The sequence below is a fragment of the Malania oleifera genome, chromosome 1 (assembly GCF_029873635.1).
Source record: "Malania oleifera isolate guangnan ecotype guangnan chromosome 1, ASM2987363v1, whole genome shotgun sequence".
Taxonomy (NCBI): Eukaryota; Viridiplantae; Streptophyta; class Magnoliopsida; order Santalales; family Ximeniaceae; genus Malania; species Malania oleifera.
In genome coordinates this window covers 38,043,357-38,060,656 of record NC_080417.1, presented here as the reverse complement: position 1 = coordinate 38,060,656, position 17,300 = coordinate 38,043,357, and the positions used below count along the sequence as shown (strand labels likewise).

The 17,300-nt window shown below is 39.5% G+C and overlaps 1 protein-coding gene across 1 annotated transcript in view; it reads right to left on the bottom strand.

The window, feature by feature from the left end:
• The window catches only part of LOC131160808 (protein MICRORCHIDIA 2-like), a 76,533-nt gene that overhangs the window by 37,260 nt on the left and 21,973 nt on the right, over window positions 1–17,300 (bottom strand). The gene's annotated exons all lie outside the window — the stretch shown is intronic.

Sequence of the window (17,300 nt, the reverse complement as noted above, 5' to 3'; positions counted from 1 at the left end):
CCATTGTCTGCACAGTCGCAGCTACACCACTTCAAATCCATTGTCGCCTTGGTAATCCGTCCTTGGACTAGTTGAAACAACTAGTTCCCACATTGAGTTCTATGTCTAATCTTGAGTGTGAGTCTTGTCAATTGGGAAAACATCATCGTGATCCCTTTGCTTCCCAGGTCGACAAATGGTTGGTTAGTCCTTTCATGCTAATCCATTCCGATATTTGGGGTCCTAGTCGTGCCACATCAAAGTTGGGGTTTCCGTACTTTGTTACATTTGTTGATGACTACTCTAGCATGACTTGGTTATATTTAATGAAAGATTGTTCCAAGTTGTTTGATATCTTTTCTGCCTTTTGTCCCCAAATAGAAACTCAATTTGACATGCCAATCAAGATGCTTCGTAGTCATAATGCTTGTTCCATTTGTTGACGGCTACTCTAGGATGACTTGGTTATATTTAATGAATGATTGTTCCAAGTTGTTTGATATCTTTTGTGCCTTATGTCCCCTAATAAAGACTCAATTTGATATGCCAATCAAGATACTTCGTAGTGATAATGTTAAGGAATACTTTAGTACCTATATAACTAACCCTGGAATGATCCATTAGTCCTCTTGTGCCCACACTCCACAACAAAACAGAGTTGCAGAGCAAAAAAAAAACATATTCTTTAAGTCACTTGTACCCTAAAGTATCAAATGAATGGCCCCAAAATTTTTTAGAGTGATGTTATGCTCACAGCTTGCTTTCCTCATCACTAAAATGTCATTCTCTATCCTTCGTGGCAAAATCTCATATTCAGTTATCTTTCCTAAGGCACCTTTGTTCTCCCTTCCTCCTCGTATATTCAGTTGTGTGTCCTTTGTCCATCAATTAACTCAGGGAATAAATAAGTTGGATCCTTGTGCTATCAAGGGTATATTTTTGGGCTATTCTTATACTCCGAAGGGATATTGATGTTATAGTCCTACTTTATATCAATTCTTTGTCTCTGCTTATGTCACCCTTTTTGAGTCTATATCATACTACTCTGATTCGTTGAGTTTTGTTGACCTTGATGAGTCCCTTCCTCTGCCTTGCCTACCATATCCAAACTCATTATCTATGCCCAATCCTTCTACATCTTCATCCAGCTTGAGTCCTTCTCGTCGCTTGGACCATCCCAATTTGCAGGTATACACACGACAACTCAAGTGGGAAGTGCCTCCTCCAGCTTCTACTACTATGCCTCTAGTTCCCTCGTCAGATGATCTTATTTCCCATGATGTCGATCTTCCTATAGTTGTTTGAAAAGGTAAACACACTTGCACCCAAAATCCAATCTCTAATTTTGTTTGTTACGATTTCTTGTCACCCTCTTATTACTGTTTTGTTAATACTTTGTCTTCTGCTGTTCTTCCAAAATCTATTTCTAAAGCCCTATCCCATTCTGGATGGAGGACGGCAATGGTTGAAGAGATGCATGCACTACATGATAATGATACTTGGGATTTGGTACCTCTTCCTCCTAATAAGCATGTGGTTGGCTATCATTGGGTGTACAATGTGAAAGTCAATCCTAACGGTTATGTAACTCATTTGAAGGTCTGCCTTGTTGCTAAAGGGTATACTCAGGTGTATGATTTGGATTATTCAAACACATTTTCTCCAGTCGCTAAACTTGCCTCAGTTGGTTTGTTCATTTCTTTACCCACCACTTGTTATTGGCCTTTACATCAATTAGATGTAAAGAATATTTTCCTAAATGGTGATCTTCATATGGAGGTGTATATGGCACAACCACCTAGGTTGTTGCTTATGAGGAGTCGGGCTTAGTATGTCGGCTCAAGAAATCATGATGGATTAAACAATCTCCAAGAGCATGGTTTGCCCATTTTAGTGCTATGGTACTTGAGTTTGGCCTCCATCAATGTGTAGTAGATCACTATGTGTTTTATCTTAATACTCCATCTGGAAGGATTTTGCTTATTGTGTATGCGGATGATATTGCGATCACTGGTGATGATGATCGAGGCATCCAAAATCTAAAACTTTTCCTACAGAATAAGTTTCAAACCAAGGATTTTTGGGACCATTGAAGTACTTCTTGGGAATAGAAGTATTGAGATCTCGTATAGGAACTCTCTTGTCACAGAGGAAGTATGTTTTTGATCTTTTAGATGAGACGGGGCTGTTGGAATCCAAACCTATTAATACGCCCATGGATCCCAATAGTAAGTGCTAAATATAGGTGATTTGTTGCCTAACCCAGGGCAATACTAGAGACTTGTTGGAAAGTAGAATTATCTCACAGTCACTCAACTAGATATATCCTTCGCAACAAGTGTTGTGAGTCAATTTCTCGATTCCCCGAGAACAAGTCACTGGGATGCAGTAATTCACACTTGAGTGCACCAGGAAGAGGTCTCTTATATCAAGATCAAAAATCACACTCATATTCAAGGATATATAGATGTAGATTGTGTCGAGTCACCTTCCGACTAAAGATCCACAATCAAGTACGGTATCTTTGTCAATGATTATTGGTGTCTTGCAAAAGTAAGAAACAAACCGTGGCGGCTAGGTCGAGTGCTAGATCAAAATATAGGACTATGGCGCACACTACATGTGAACTTGTTTGATTGTAGAACATGTTGAAAGAACTAGGCTTTCCACATTCTCAACCTATGGAGTTGATGTGTGATAATCGAGCTGCTATTCATATTCCCTCCAACTCAATCTTCCATGAGCAGACAAAGCACACTAAAGTTGATTGCCACTTTACTCAAGAGAAACTTGTATAGAAGCTCATTACAACCACTCATGCGAAGTCTAAGTTTCAACTTGCTTATTTGTTCACTAAAGCCTTGGGAAGTGCTCGTGTGAAATTCATTTATAACAAGCTAGGAGCATATGATATATATATAATATATGCTCCATCTTGAGGGGGAGTGTTAATAGTTATTTAGTCATTTAGCATTATTATTATGTGTTAGAGTTTTGTTATAAATAAGTGTGAATTAGTAAGGGTATTATTGTCATACCTATTGTACTTGACATACATTATTAATAGAGGGGAAGACCTATCATTGAGACTATATTTCCTATTTTATCCAAGTATTCAACAAATCTTTTCAAAAAAAAAAAAGTGCTGAATTTAATAAATGTGAATAATAAGTGTTGAGGTGGAAAACTACTAAAAGTTATAAGTAGTGTTTGGTTTTGTTTGAAATAAGTGGTGTTTGGATACTTTTACTTTTCAAATATACTTTAAATTAAATATTAATTTATAATTAACAATTTCATTAATAATCATTTAGTTATTTTAAATTAAAATTTGAATATTTTCTATTAAATAAATATATAAGATTATTATTTTTAATTAACAATAATCTTATTAATTAATGTATATTTATAACAAATGACTATCATATTAACTTGTGATAAAAATAATACTATTGATTAAATTAAAATTTTAATTTATTTAATATTAATTTAAATTAATAGATGGTTCTTCTTCATTCTAGAATTGACTTATATTTCACTAATAATTAGAATGTCATAATACATAGTAAAACAATGTATGATTCTTTTTTTAATATATTTTAAACAAAAATACAAATATTTTATAATTTAAAATTTAATCGATAATTATATTATTTTTTTATAATTAAAATTTAAATATTTTCTATCAATTAAAAAAAATATAATATTATTATTTTTAACTAAAAGTAATTTTTTTATTAATGTATATTTATAGCATATGATTATCACATTAATTTATGCTAAAAATTGTATTAATAATGTTAATTTAAATTTATAGATGGTTCTTTTACTCATTCCAAAATTGAATCATATTTCATTAAAAATTAATATGTTATAATACATAATTAAAAAACATATGCTTATTTTGTAATATATTTTAAATTAAAAATAAAATATTTTTAATTAAAAATTTAATTAATAATTATGTCAATTGTTACTTTAAATTAACATTTAAAATTTTTAATTAAGTAAAATCAATTACAAATTATCATATTAATTTATGTTAAAACAATATTATTAATTAAATTAGTATTTTTAATTCTTTAATATTAATTTAAATTAATAGATGGTTCTTCTTCTTCATTCCAAAATTGAATTATGTTCCATCAATAATTAATATGTCACAACATTTAATAAAATAATATATGACTATCTTCTAATATATTTTAAAAAAACTACAAAATAGCCACTAAAATTTCTTATATTTACAAAACTGATCCCACTATGAACAGTGCCACTTATAAGTAGCCAAAAATCTATCTTTCATTGCTTCTCAAGATTCATTTAAGTTCTCAAAAAAGTGGTTCTGGAAAATCACTTTTTGTAATAAGTACTTGTTACAACACAAGCCAAACACCACTTTTTTGTAGAAGTGTTTATTTTAAGTGATAAATGTTATAAGAAACTTTTTTTAAGTGCTTCTAAACGGAGAACATCAATAGTACCCTCTCAAATCTACCAAGCTACTTCATCTCCCTCATCCCGTTCCTTGATTAAAAGCCAAAAGGTTGAAGATATTCAGAGGAGATTTTTTTGGGGAAAAATGGGATGACAGTTCAATACCATCGTGTCAAATGGGGATTGTTGAGCAATCTATGCAAAACAGGGGTGTTGTGCTCAAGTCCTTCTCTACCTTCAACGAAGCCCTCCTTGGGAAATGGTTTTGGAAATTTATGAACAAGCAAGATCATTTTTGTAGAAAGTCCATAACTTCAAAATATGGTCCTGACCACAATGATTGGCCTTCTTTAGAAGTTAGATAACCTTACAGAGTAGGAGTTTGGAAAAGGAAGGGATGGGAAGAATTTTTTCTCCATCATCAATTTTGACTTGGGAAACACAGATGGGTGGTCACTCTCCTCTTGGCACAAGGCTTCCCACTATGATTAGGTTGGCCTGCCACAGAGATTCACTTATAAGCCAATGAGATCATGATGGCCATCCAACTTGTTAGGAATACACATGATTGGAAGACTCAGAGCTTTTTGTGGATTTCTTTGGCAGCCTTAAAGTTCGTTTCTGAAACATTTCTAATAAACTAAAGTGGACCCTGGGCAATGACAGCTGCTTTACAATGAGCTCCTACTACAGGGAAACTCATAGCTCCAGAAGTAACCAGAATACCCTGGAAGCTAATTTAGAATACCCCTGCCTCCAGAAGGTTGCTATTTATGACAGGGAGGCAACTCTTGGAAAAGATTCATGATAAACAACCTGCATAAAAGGGAACCGCCCTTGGTTAAGAGATGCTATTTGTGCAAGGAAGAAGCTAGACAATCAACCATATTCTTTTCAATCGTTCCTAGACCCATGGTTTTAAATTTCCACAAAATTGTTTAAATTTCCACTTTCCACCACTCTCAAAGTCAAACTGCGAATCACTTTCCATTTTAAAAAATTTCTGTAGAAATTTCCAAAAATCACCCCAAATTTATCAAAATCTCAAAATTTCAGCAAAATTTGCCAAAATTTTAACTATAGAATGAAATTTGTTCGAAATTCAAATTGGAGATTCAAAACCCATATTGAAATTTCTCTCTTAATCTATCTTCTTTCCTTATTGAAACTAAATATTATTACAAGAAGGATATGGATAGCTTTCATAACTTTGAAATTATATGGAAAATTAAAATTTATATGAGCTACAACATTCTATTTGACCATTGATGTCTAAATTATCTGTATTTGTATAATAAATTAATATAAAAGTTAACAGATCTGCAAAGTTTATTTAAATTAGTTGAATGTAGACACCCCAATTTTAACCAGGCCTTTCCGAGGAGACCTCATGTCAAACCTTTCCACATTGTTTGTGAACCCCACACATCTTTGTAAGTCCCACGCTGCTTGTGGACCCCCACACATCTTTGTAGGTCCCACACTGTTTGTGAACCCCCACACATCCTTGCAGGTCCCACGCTACTTGTGGACCCAACACATCTTTGTAGGTCCCACGCTACTTGTGGACCCCCACACATCCTTGTGGGTCCCACGCTACTTGTAGACCCCACGTCTCCGTTGGAACCCACATGGCTTGTGGGCCCCACATCTCCTGGTACGCTAGCTCCGATTCCTTTATCTGGTGCACATTACCCCCTTTAGTACGCTAACTCGGATCCCTATATTCGGTGCATGCTAGCTCGGGTTCCTATAACCCTCAAATGGCTCATGAACCCCATATGGCTTGTGGACCCCACATATCTCCATTGGACCTCACATGGTTTGTAGGTCCCACATCTCCGGGTAAGCTAGCTCGGATTCCTACATTCGGTGCATATTACCTCTTTCGGCATGTTTGTGCCTGCTAACTCGGGTTCCTATAACCCTCAAATGGCTCGGGGACCCCACATGACTTGTGGGCCTCACATATCTCCATTGGACCCCACATGGTTTGTAGGCCCTCATCTCCTGGTACGCTAACTCGGATTCCTACATCCGGTGCACGTTACCCCCTTTGGTACGCTAACTCTGATCCCTATATCCGGTGCATGCTAGCTCAGGTTCTTATAACCCTCAAACGGCTCGTGGACCCCGCATGGCGCGTGGGCCCCACACATCTCCGTTAGGCACAGATTCTAGGACCATTATATTATTATTATTATTATTATTATTATTATTATTATTATTATTATTTATTATTTATTATTTATCTAATTTGTCAAATGCAAGCATGCTTTGTTCCTCCATCATCACTCACCACATGTCTTGTTTCCTCCCTTTATCATTCTTCCCATGCTATATTCCCTTCATCATTCTTCACCCCATGCTTTGTTCCCCCCATCATCATTCACCACATGCTTTGTTTCCTCTCTTTTTCATTCATCCCATGTTATATTCCCTTCATCATTCTTCACTCCATATTTTGTTCCCCCCATCATCACTCACCACATGCTTTGTTCCTTTTTTTATCATTCATCACATGCTATATTCCCTTCATCATTTTTCACCTCATACTTTGTTCCCCCCATCATCACTCACCACATGCTTTGTTCCTCTATTTATCATTCATCCCATGCTATATTTCCTTCATCATTCTTCACCCCATGCTTTGTTCCCCCATAATTACTCCCCTATGTCTTCTTTCTCATGCTTACCCCAAGTTAAGTCTATAAATAGTCTTCTCATTCCAAGCACAAAAAGAAGAGGTCTTTCTTGATGGTAGGAGAAGATTTCGAACATTGAGGTCTTATATTGTGAGTTTGTGAAGTTTTATTTTTTTTTTCTTTATAGATAAGTAGTGAGGTTACGTTTCATTCTCTTAGAAGATCAAGCGGACAACCAATCCTATTTCCTACCGAGTCGAGTCACTCTATCTTAAGAAAGCGCTCCGTAGTGCCTCGAGTTAGAACCGATGAACCACCCTTGGGAAGACGCTGTAGACTAACCCTTGCAGATTCACAGACAGGAAAGGAAGACCGGAGGAGAGGAAGATGAGAGGTAAAACTAATGGACTTTCTCATCCTATGTTACATCTCCGCCCCCTTTCCCGAACCGGCTGCTACCAGTTTATTTATTTTTATTTCGGTTTTTATTTTAAATAACTTCCTTTTAATCCATAAATAAATAAATAAAAACATTAAAAAAAAATTTTCATAAAAAACACAAAAATTCAAAAAAAGATTCAAAAAAATTCAAAAAATTTTAAGGCTTTGAAACTTGCTTACATTTGAAAATTTTTGAAGAAAATCCAAGAAAGTTTCCAACGTGTTTTGCAAAGGTTAGATTTCTTTCCTTACATTCAAAAATTTCAAAAATACGTTTTAAAATCATATCTTTAAAACTATGGCTTTCATGGTTGTTGCCTCAAATTTTATTGTATTCAAAAGAACAGTGAAAAACCTCGAAAAATCAATGGTCTCCACCAAGACCTTAAACTAGTTTTCCCCCAAATCGGTCAACGTTTGACCGGTTCACCATTGCCGGACCGATTCACCCCGGTTTTCTCCATTTCGCTTGTATACTATTATTATATTCAGAAAATTCACAAAAATCACAAAATTTTCAAAAATCCCAAAAGTATTTTCACATTTTGATTTCAACTGATTTTATTTGTGTTATTTTAAGAGTTCGGGAAAAATCACAAAAATCATTTTCACACTTAGGAAAAATCAAAAAAATATCTTTTTAGGCACAAAAAATCATTTAAATCCCTAACAAATTTCAAAAACCTCCCGGAATAGTATTTTTCCTACTTAGAAAAACCTATAGATTCCATAACCCCGGAGAGCGTATTTTGTATCCTATTTTGATTTTCCTTCCCGATGATTACAATCAAGGGCATTGACTCTTTGTGGTATTGGATTAACCCAGTCTATGGTATTTTGGCTGAAACATTCCGATCACTTAACAGATGTCAAACCAGGAGGCATGTTAGGTTAGCCTGCTGTGTGCCATTACTCTATGTTTGGATGATGAGTCATCTGCCGTGCATCCAGGGATGCTTTCGGGCTTCTTTCTCAACGATCAGAATACCTTTGACAGAATTTGAGAAAGCTCGCTGGGAGGAACACGCCAGCAATACTGAATGGAAGGACAGGTTGCAGAATCTAGTCCATAAGGGGATCGTATGGCAGGCGCGATGGATCGACCAGTCTAAAGTAATATACAGATGCGGAAACCTTCCCTAGGTCCCACTGCTAGGCCCTTGGGGTAGGATATCCTACGCTCCACTTATGTTTCGAAAGCAAGTAGGTGCAATGCAGTTCATACCCATGACCCACGGGTTGGCAGATGCTCAGTCCACCTACGAGGCCGACGACAGCCAAAGGAAGATCGGAGAGTTCGTCTTGTCTTGGAGGCACGTGCAAATGGTCTAATCCAGCAGCTAGAACTCGAGAGCCTTGGACAATTATGAACTATGGAGGCGTAACAGGGTAAACCCCCGGGTCCGGCAGGAGACAAAAGCACCAACAGCGAAGGAACAGCCGAGAGAAAGCATGCATCCGTTTGAAAAGGAAGCCTCGAGGGCGCAGTCACCAGGACAAGGAAAGGAAGACTTAGCTAATCCTCGACACAAGCCAAACAAACGACCAAAGATTAAGAGCCCGCAGTCGGGGAAAGAATTGATGGTCTTGAGAATGGAAAAACAAAGACTCCAGATGGCACTTGGTCAAAGGATCCGATAGTTGAGAGAGTCCAAAGCAGAAGCTAAAGAAAAATCTCAGTACACACAGGAACTATAGAAGCGGTATGACAAGCAGAGATACCATTATAACAAAGTGCTTGAAAAGCTGGAGCCGTGTGTTACAAAGGCTAATTCCTAGGAAGCCCAGTACAAAGCACTAAAGCAAAAGATGGACAATGCGGCACTTAAGAAGTCCGAACCAGCCCCAAAAGATTCGAGCTGCCATGACAGGAGTGGACCGAGGAATCAGAATACAGCATCCACTTAGACTATGCAGAAATCCTTTGTATTGTCTGTTAAAAGAAATGTAAAAGGGTGTGAAATGATGATGTGGTTTTTTCTTTCAGAACCTTAGCTAAAGCGCATAGGACTACATGATTGTACCTTTTCACCTATAATTTCATGCATACTCGTAAACATCCATTACGTCCATTTGTCCTAAAAGATGTGGGTTTTTCATGAATAGGGGGTGGAAACAGGCTGGACGTGACTAAGGTCCGGCAAAATTGAGGCAAATAGGCACCCTTACAACACTCACGAAAAAGCTAAGACCATGGCAGAATAATTGGAGAGCCGTGTTTTGGGGATCGAGCAAGGGCAAGAAGAGCTGAGCAATCAAATGGAGAGGATACTGGATCTACTGTCTAACAAGGGAAAAATGGTCCAAGATCAAGAAGAGGAGGCAGATCCTAGCCATCCACCAGGCTTTACACCGATTCATGGGCAGTCGTCCAAATCGCCAATGTTCGCCTCGGAGAGGCCGCCACCTGGTGTGCCCACGTTTGCACCAGCAGCAACAGGAATGGGGATGCCCTCATCGGCAATGGCGGGCGTAGGGACAAGCAAAACTGCAAAAGAATACCGATGTGATGAGCTAGAAGAACGGCTAAGGGCCATAGAAGGGACTCGGGCCTCCAATACCACCAGACCCTCGGATTACTGCCTGGTGCCTAATGTAGTCCTCCCTCCAAAATTTAAAATGCTAGACTTTAAGAAGTTTGACGAGACCACTTGCCCTCCGACCCACCTCCGCATGTTTTGCCAGTCAATAGCCGCTTATGCCGACAATGAGAAGTTGATTGTGCACTACTTCCGAAGCAGTCTCAGGGGGACAGCAGCTAGATGGTATGTCCAGCAAAACAGGGCCCAAATCCGCACATGGGGAGATTTGGTAGATGCTTTCGAGGAACAATATTGTCATATCCTGGAAATGGCTCCTGATAGAATCTCTTTTTGAAATAGAGAAGAAACCGACAGAAACTTTCAGGGAATATGCGCACTGTTGGAGGGACGCGGCCAATCAAGTAGATCCTCCGGTTAGGCGACCGTGAAGCAATATCGATATTTGTAGGGACTTTGAAAGACCCCTATCGTTCACACCTGGTTGGATCCACCCCCCATAACTTCATGGACATTGTGACAGTGGGGGCCAGAGTGGAGGCTGATGTTAAGGCTGGACGGATTAAGGTTAGCAGTGTTGACAGTGGCCTAAGCAAGAAGTGGGTCAAAAGTAGGAAGGAAGAAGAGACCCAAATGATACAGGGGTCCATCAGGAGCCAAAAGCAAAAAGGACGAAGCCAACGGCCTGGGAAAAATTTCTATGTGGAGCCCGTAGTGAACCAGACGCTACACATGGGCCCAAGGCCCCAGTTCACGGCCCCCCAACCAAGGCCACTGCCGACAAACGATCAAGCCCAGGAAGGGAATATGCCCAAGAACACTAGAAGGATTGACCCGATTCCGATGCCCTATGCGGTTTTGTTCCCCCAGTTGCGTGAAAGGGGAATGGTGAGGACCATACCGGCCATTCCCGTCACCAACCCACCCCCTCGATGGTTCGATCCCAACGCCCACTGTGCTTATCATGCGAACTCTCCCGGTCACTCCATCGACCAATGCTGGGCTTTCAAATATAAAGTCCAGTCATTAAAAGATGCGGGGTGGTTCGCCTTTGACAACAAACCAGCGGGCATCCAAGGAAACCCCTTGCCAAACCATGGAGGAGATCAAGTCGGGACGATCGAAGCAAGTCTCAAAGGGATACAGGAAGCCAACCTGGACTGCATGACTTTTGACAGTTGATTTCCAAGATGCACATATGACTGCATGACTTTTGACAGTTGATTTCCAAGATGCACATATCCCTCTGAGACTTGCTTCGAACGTCCCGACCTCATCTCCTCCATGGTTTGGTAAGGGGTTTCCTTTGATGATTGGATTCGACCATGTGCACATAGTGAACTGGATTCGACCACCCCGCATCTTTTAATGACTGGATTCGACCACCTCGCATCTTTTAATGACTGGATTCGACCATGTGCACATACCTCCAAGACACGACAAACTCTTTGATCTTCCTTTGGCTGTCGTCGGCCTCATAGGTGAACTGAGCATCTGCCAACCCATGGGTCATGGGTATGAACTGCATTGCACCTACTTGCCTTCGAAACATAAGTGGAGCGTAGGATATCCCACCCCAAGGGCCTAGCAGTGGGACCCAGGGAAGGTTTCCGCATCTGTATATTACTTTAGACTGGTCGACCCATCGCGCCTGCCATACAATCCCCTTATGGACTAGATTCTGCAGCCTATCCTTCCATTCAGTCTTGCAGGCGTGTTCCTCCCAACGAGCTTTCTAAAATTTTGCCAAAGGTATTCTGATCGTTGAGAAAGAAGCCCGAAAGCATCCCTGGATGCACGGCAGATGACTCATCATCCAAACATAGAGAAATGGCACATAGCAGGTCAACCTAGCATGCCTCCTGGTCTGACATCTGTTAAGAGACCGGAATGTTTCTGCCAAAATACCGTAGACTAGGTTAATTCCTTCCTTCACTTGGGCCACGAAAGCAACAGTTGCATGATCGATGGTTCCTAATTCCTTTGGAAATATAAGCAAGCCATAGATGGCTAGTGCTAACAGGTGCAGTTGGGGCTTCTTCCTTTTCCTCCTTCTTCACCAACTCTTTCAGGTGTTCCCAAGTGACCTTTGAGTTTTCCAGCTTCTGGACCTTCCCCTTAGTGGCTTTAAACAAATCCTTGGTGATAGATGTTCGAGCGGGCACATACGTTTTGTAGGGCTTTGGAAGCTTAGCTAGATGCAGCAATGAGATGTATTCCTCTACGGTCGGTGTCAGATCCATCCCACCCATAGTAAAGCAGCAATACGACAGATTCCAGAATTCCACCAATGCTTCAATCATGTGAGAGTTTACGGAAACATGCAACAGAAAGCCGATGTGTCCGTACATTTGAGAAAACGTCAAACGACTGTGAGGCATCCATCCCTTCCAAATATCTCTCAGCTCCTTCAGAGAATTGGATCGGGTAATGATGTCAACCCTTTCTGGTACCTCAACCATAGATTCTTCGCCTGCACTATCGCCCCACTTTCTTTATTGACTTTCGGAATATAGCTGTACTGCTGACTCGGTGTCATGATGAACTATTGTACTCTCCATAAATGATTCGGGTTTTTACCGGGACCTCGACCAAGCAGATGGGAATGCCTAATATGAAATGCAAAATGTCAGTAAACATGCAACACATTTAAAGGCACAAACATATACATATGAGATTATGAGGAGAAGGATGGAGCCTCTATCCCAATCCCGGGGTAAGTATGTACAAGGGTTTTCTGAGGCCTTACCCTAGGCAATGGGATATGGTCAATCATGTGTGGTTAAGCTCTGACCCTTATTGGAAAAGGTCTACAGATTGAAACTTCATCCTCCCTCACAGAGGTCGGGACGAAACTCGCACTGAGCGGAGTGGTCGCGGGTCCCCATAGGCCATGTCACATGGGAATTGGCACTATTACACTCATTTCTAATCTTCAAAAAGGAAAGTCCGGGTATAGAGCTGTGAAGGTGTGTGAGTTTAACCATTTCAACCTACACCTTCTACCCCTCATCCATCCATTATTCATAATTAAACACATGCTTAACAAAACAACGAAGGAAAGAAAGCAACATGCTTATTCAAAATACAATTGATCACATGCTTAGCCAAAACAAAAGGAACTAATCACATGCTTATTCAAGTACCAAAGCAAGCGAGGCATTCACAATTATTCATGCATATGCAACCGAGTTGTCAATTTGTATAAAAATGAAAGGGAGTAATCAGGGAGGCTTATTTAACTTTGAGATCGAGATAACTCTCAATCTCTGATTAAAAATGGTTTCGGCTTGCGAACTGGGAAAAATGAATGTTTATTTTGAAAATGTGATTTTCCGAAGAAAACATGTGTGAAGGAGTCGCCACTAACCATTTGAAGTGTGGTTAGAACACTTGATTGCTACCCCGTTAGGGGTAGAATCGGTCTGCGTCACCAGAGTCGGGCTCAGGAGTACGGTTACGCAAGGGGAAGGTATTAGCACCCCCTACGCCCGTTCTTACGAACGGTACCAGATTAATCAAAAATTATCCCTGAAATAAACTTGATAAGCCTTTCAAAACTACTCCCTTTCAAAAATCAAAAGAATGAAAATACCTCATAGGTATTCCCTTAGAATCTGGCCAATCCAATACTCCAAATAGTCAATGCCCTTGGTTGCAATCATTGGGAAGGAAAATCGAAAATAGGATACAAAATACGCTCCCGAGGGTTTTGAAATCTATAGGTTTTTCTAAGTAGGAAAAATACTATTCCGAGAGGTTTTTGAAATTTATTCTGGATTAAAATGATTTTTTGTGCCTAAAAAGATATTTTTGTGATTTTTCCTAAGTGTGAAAATGATTTTTGTGATTTTTGTGATTTTTCCCGAACTTTCAAAATAACAAATAAAATCAGTTGAAATCAAAATGTGAAAATATTTTTGGGATTTTTGAAAATTTTGTGATTTTTTTGAATTTTCTGAATATAATAATCGTATACAAGCGAAATGGAGAAAACTGGGTTGAACTAGTCCGGGAATGGTGAACCGGTCAAATGTTGACCGATTTGGGGAAAAACCAGTTTAAGGTCTTGGTCGAGACCATTGATTTTTCGGGATTTTCCAATGTTCTTCCAAATACAACAGAATTTGAGGCAACAACCATGAAAGTCATAATTTTAAAGACATGACTTTAAAAACGTATTTTTTAAATTTTTGAATGTAAGGAAATAAATCTAACCTATGCAAAACACGTTGGAAACTTTTTTGGATTTTTTTCAAAAATTTTCAAATGTAAACAAGTTTCAAAGCCTTAAAGTTTTTTGAATTTTTGAGAATTTTTCTGAATTTTTGTGTCTTTTATGAAATTTTTTTTTATCTTTTTTTTTATGGATTAAAAGGAAGTTATTTAAAATAAAAACCGAAATAAAATCAAATAAACTGGCAGAAGCCGGTTCGGGAAAGGGGGCGGAGATGTAACATAGGAAGAGAAAGTCCATTAGTTTTACCTCTCATCTTCCTCTCCTCCGGTCTTCCTTTCCTGTCTGTGAATCTGTAGGGGTTAGTCTACAGCGTCTTTCCGAGGGTGGTTCATGAGTTAACTCAAGGCACTACGGAGCGCTTTCTTCAGATAGATTGACTCGACTCAGTAGGAAACAGGATCGGTTGTCCGCTTGATCTTCCAAGAGAATGAAACGTAACCTCACTCCTTATTCACAAAGAAAAAAAAAACAAAACTTCACAAACTCACAATATAAGACCTCAATATTCGAAATCTTCTCCTACCATCAAGAAAGACTTCTTTTTTTTGTGCTTGGAATGAGAAGGCTATTTATAGACTTAGTTTGAGGTAAGCATGGGAAAGAAGACATAAGGGAGTTATTATGGGGAAACAAAGCATGGGATGAAGAATGATGAAGGGAATATAGCATGAAAAGAATGATAAAGAGAGGAACAAAGCATGTGGTGAGTGATGATGGGGGGAACAAAGTATGGGGTGAAGAATGATGAAGGGAATATAGCATGTGATGAATGATAAAAAAAGGAACAAAGCATGTGGTGAGTGATGATGGGAGGAACAAAGTATGGAGTGAAGAATGATGAAGGGAATATAACATGAGATGAATGAAAAAGAGAGGAAACAAAGCATGTGGTGAATGATGATTGGGGGAACAAAGCATGGGGTGAAGAATGATGAAAGGAATATAACATGGGATGAATGATAAAGGGAGGAAACAAGACATATGGTGAGTGATGATGGGGGAACAAAGCATGGGGTGAAGAATGATGAAGGGAATATAGCATGGGATGAATGATAAAGGGAGGAAACAAGACATGTGCTGAGTGATGATGGGGGAACAAAGCATGCTTGCATTTGACAAATTAGATAAATAATAATAATAATAATAATAATAATAATAATAATAATAATATAAGGGTCCTAAAATCTGTGCCTAACGGAAATGTGTGGGGCCCACGCACCATGTGGGGTCCATGAGCTGTTTGAAGATTATAGGAACTCGAACTAGCATACACCGGATATAGGGATCAAAGCTAGCGTACCAAAGGGGGTAACGTGTACCAGATGTAGGAATCCGAGCTAGCATACCAGGAGATGTGGGCCTACAAATCATGTGGGGTCCAATGGAGATATGTGAGGCCCACAAGTCATGTGGGGTCCACGAGCCATTTGAGGGTTATAGGAACCCGAGCTAGCAAGCACAAACATGCCAAAGGAGGTAACGTGCACTGGATGTAAGAATACGAACTAGCATACCAAAGAGGGTAACGTGCACCAGATGTAGGAATCCGAACTAGCGTACGAGGAGATGTGGGGCCTACAAACCATGTGGGGTACAATGGAGATATGTGGAGCCCACAAGCCATGTGGGGTCCATGAGCCATTTGAGGGTTATAGAAACCTGAGCTAGCATGCACCGGATATAAGGATCCAAGCTAGTGTACTAAAGGGGGTAACGTGGACCGAATGTAGGAATCCGAACTAGCGTACCAGGATATGTGGGGCCCACAAGCCATGTGGGGTCCACAAGCCATTTGAGGGTTATAGGAACCCGAGCTAGCAGGCACAAACATGCCAAAGGAGGTAACGTGCACCAGATGTAGGAATCCGAGCTAGCGTACCAGAGGGGATAATGTGCACTGGATGTAGGAATCTGAGCTAACGTACCAGGAGATGTGGGGCCTACAAACCATGTGGGGTCCATGAGCCATTTGAGGGTTATAGGAACTCAAGCCAACAGGCACAAACATGCCAAAGGAAGTAACATGCATCGCATGTAGGAATCTAAACTAACATACCAGAGGTGGTAACATGCACTGGATGTAGGAATCCGAGCTAGCGTACCAAAAGTGATAACGTGCACCAGATGTAGGAATCCGAACAAGCGTACCAGGAGGGATCACGTACACCGGATGTAGAAATCCGAGCTAGCGTACCAAAAGGGGTAACGTGCACCAGATGTAGGAATCCGAACTAGCGTACCAAAAAGGGTAACGTGCACCGGATGTGGTAATCCGTGCTAGCATATCAGGAGATGTGGGGCCCACAAACCATGTAGGGTCCACAAGCAGCGTGGGACCTACAAAGATGTAGGGGTCCACAAGCAGTGTGGGAAAGTTTGACATGAGGTCTCCTCAGAAAGGCCTGATTAAAATTGGGGTGTCTACATTGAATATGTTTAATATTAATATTATATACAATTATTGCACCTTATACACTACATACCCATCCATAATGTATTTTATTTATAATGTTTTAGTTCTAAATATTGCATTACCATGTCTATCAATAGTTTCTAAAGTTTCATAAAAGAATTCCAAGTTTACAACAATTATCATCATTTTTTTAAATCAAAATCGAAATTGACATTGACATCGAAATTTCCATTCTTTTTTGAGGCTCAAAATTTCAAAATTTTAGACATTTCTTGGACAAGGCACTAGGATTTGGCCTTTGCACTATTGAGGCAGCAGTTGGTTACTGCTATGACAGAGGAGAAAGAAATTTGAGGTTGGAATTGCTTTTGGTCAAACAAAGAAAGAAAGACAGCTTTGGCACTTATTCCCCTTACCATTTTTGGATTATATGAACATAAAGAAATCTTAGAGCCCTTGAAGGATCATCTACACTGCAGAATACAATCAAAGATGGATGGACTAGCATTGTAACTAATTGGCACAGGCGCATAGAAGCAGATTGTACATGATTGACTCCATACTGTTCTTGACCTTCTTGACACCCTGTATTAAGGGTTTTTTTA